Source organism: Triticum dicoccoides, chromosome 3A (genome assembly GCF_002162155.2).
Source record: "Triticum dicoccoides isolate Atlit2015 ecotype Zavitan chromosome 3A, WEW_v2.0, whole genome shotgun sequence".
Classification (NCBI taxonomy): domain Eukaryota; kingdom Viridiplantae; phylum Streptophyta; class Magnoliopsida; order Poales; family Poaceae; genus Triticum; species Triticum dicoccoides.
The window spans coordinates 688,883,284-688,886,363 of record NC_041384.1 but is presented as its reverse complement, the minus strand read 5'-3'; positions in this window follow the sequence as shown (position 1 = coordinate 688,886,363).

Below are 3,080 nucleotides of genomic sequence, written 5' to 3'. Positions count from 1 at the left end.
TTGCCCGTGTTAAGACATACTGGGCAGAGATGGAGACCACCGTTGTTGCGTCCCGAGATTCGGACAAAAGCCGAGTACCCTCCGAGCACTATTTTCAGGAAGTTCTTGAAGGCGCTCGTGTAATAGAGACGCAGTGCCCGAAAGATGCTATGTTATGATAGCATATGTAATTATAAAGTAATATTTTGATAAACTGTAGTGGCCTTTTTTATACTTGTGCCTCCAAGTATTGGGAACACCTCCTGTGCGGCCGTTTTAAGATATATATATATATAGAATCTGAAAGATGGCAGTCGTTGGTTTCAGCCCCCACGCACATAGTGCGGGGGTGCTCGCAGAAGACGCATTTTCACACTTAACCCAACGTCTTGGTCTACAAAGGAGGTGATAGCGCAACGGGCCAGGCAACCGGACTATAATGCTTTAACATTTTCACTTAGCCATAGGAGTTTGACAGTGAGACTATTTAGGTAGCCCCTTGGTGGCAACTGCGCTCGTCCGAGTTCGGGGCACGTATGTGCCTGACCGGGAAGCGGCCCTTCGTTAAAGCGGAGGAATCCGATAGATTCCGATTAGTTATCGAGTGGCTGACCAGTCTCACGCTACATCATGACAGTCAGTTTTCGGCTTTCTCTACTGAGGTGCTCGCCCTGCCGAACCGGGGCACAATCGCAGTAGTTCTCCTGGTGCTACCTTAGCCGATAGAGCGGAACGTAAGGTAGCCGAACTCAGGAGCCGGGCAACCCAACATTTGACCAAAGACATGATTCGGAGCTGATGCATATAATGCCAAAACTCGCGACGCCGAACACTCCCTAAGGTGTTCGGTCTTTATGAGTGTGGGCGAAACAACACTCTTTATTAAAAAAAGCCCCTAGTGTCCAGGTACGTGCAAAAATTCTGACGTGGCCACATGCCAAGACACCAGCCTCCTCCTTGGTTATATCAGAAAGAAAAAACCAGGGGATGTGTAGCAACAAGAGACCGTAAAAAAGGTTTACGCAGGGTCTTAATCTGAAAAGAATCCTTTAGGACGGGTCCCTACTGCACGTCTGCGCCTGTGTCTCCGTTGTGCCGTATCCTGGACGGGCGCTGCACGACGTTCATCTGTAAAAGAGAGGAACTGAGTTGAAAGTTCAACGGGTCGTGCCGAATTTTTTTAAAATAAGCAAAGTATAAAGTAAGATATATAAGATTGAGCTTTATTGTCTCTTATTGTATATGCATGGAGCCCCTAGTGCGGGTGTATATGGCTTCTAGGCCTGCATCAATGATGATTTTGCACCGAACTCGTCTATCCGCGTTCGTGGTCTTGAATGACCTATTTCGAAGTTTTTTTTGGCCGGTGAGGCCATTTTGCTGTGGGGCTGTCAAAGCGGCCGCACAATCCTCCGCTTGGGGAGGCGCACTTTAGTGCTTCCCCTTCAAAGAGATGATGCCTCGTGGACCGGGCATCTTAAGCGTAAGAGATGCATAATGCGGTATTGCGTTAAAGCGAGCGAAAGCTTCGCGTCCTAGTAGTGCTTGATAGCGACTTGAGAACGGGACGATATGGAAGGTCAGCTTTTCACGGCGGAGGTTATCGGCAGAGCCGAATATGACTTTGAGCCGGAGAAAACCCATACAATGGGTGTCCGGACTAGGTATTACCCCTTGAAAGGAGGTTTTGCTGCGGCGGATTCTTGCTGGGTTTATCCCCATGTGCTGGATTGTATCCTGATATATCAGGTTTAGTCCACTGTCGCCGTCCATAAGGACATTTGAAAACTGGAGTCCGTCAATTATTGCATTGAGTATCAAGGCAGTCCAGCCTACATTCTTGATATTCCTAGAATAATCTAGCTGATCGAAGATGATCGGTTTTGACAACCAGTGGCAGGACCCTTTGGGGATGGGCCGTGTGGTGCGTACCTTTACGGGCGCCGCACGTTTTGTTATGTGAAGTGAGTTCACTGTTTTTACTTCTTGTGGGAAGTTCTTTTGTTTCCCGGTGCTCTGCTTTTGGGGTTCGTCCTCGTCTTCGCTTGGTGTGTCGAGCCCCTTGTGTTCGGCATTGAGTCTGCCGGATTGTTTGAAAACCCAACAGTCTCTGTGGGTATGGTTAGCAGGCTTCCCGGGAGTACTGTGTATCTGACATATCCTGTCCAGGACTTTATTTAGGTTGGATGGATTGTCCCTGTTATCCGGGGGGGGGGGCGATTTTTCCTGATTTTGTCGTGAGCCTTTGAATCCGGCATTGACTGCCATGCTCTTCGGACTTTTGTCCTTAGTCCAGTGACGGTCCTTGTTGCGTCGCGGTTTTCCGTTTCCATCCCTAGTTTCGGATGTACTTGGGTTGCTGGGGCTGCACCTTGCCAACCAGCTGTCCTCCCCTGCACAAAAGCGGGTCATGAGGCTTGTTAGTGCGGCCATTGTTCTTGGCTTTTCTTGGCCGAGGTGTCTGGCGAGCCATTCGTCTCGAACATTATGCCTGAAAGCTGCTAAGGCTTCGGCGTCCGGACAGTCGACTATCTGATTCTTTTTAGTGAGGAATATATTCCATAACTGCCGAGCTGATTTTCCGGGTTGTTGAGTTATGTGACTAAGATCGTCTGCATCCGGAGGGCAGACATAGGTCCCTTGAAAGTTTGCTCGGAAAGCATCCTCGAGCTCTTCCCAGCTTCCAATTGTGTTTTCGGGAAGGCTTTTAAGCCAATGCCGGGCTAGCCCTTTAAGCTTAAGGGGTAGATATTTTATGGTGTGGAGATCATCTCCTCTAGCCATGTGTATGTGGAGGATATAATCCTTGATCCAAACTCCAGGGTCTGTTGTTCCATCATATGCCTCTATGTTTACAGGTTTGAATCCCTCTGGGAATTCATAGTCCAGGACCTCATCGGTGAAACATAGGGGGTGTGCGGCACCCTTGTATTTGGGTGTGCCGGATTCTGATGATGGCTTCATAGCGTTGCTTACGAGAGCTTGCTTTCTTGGCCCATAAATGGACCTGACTAGGCCATGATGCGAGTCCTTAAGTGGGTCGCATGCCGATTTAGGTGCGGCGCCGCTTGCCGCTTTATGGGGTCGTCTATCCGACCGTG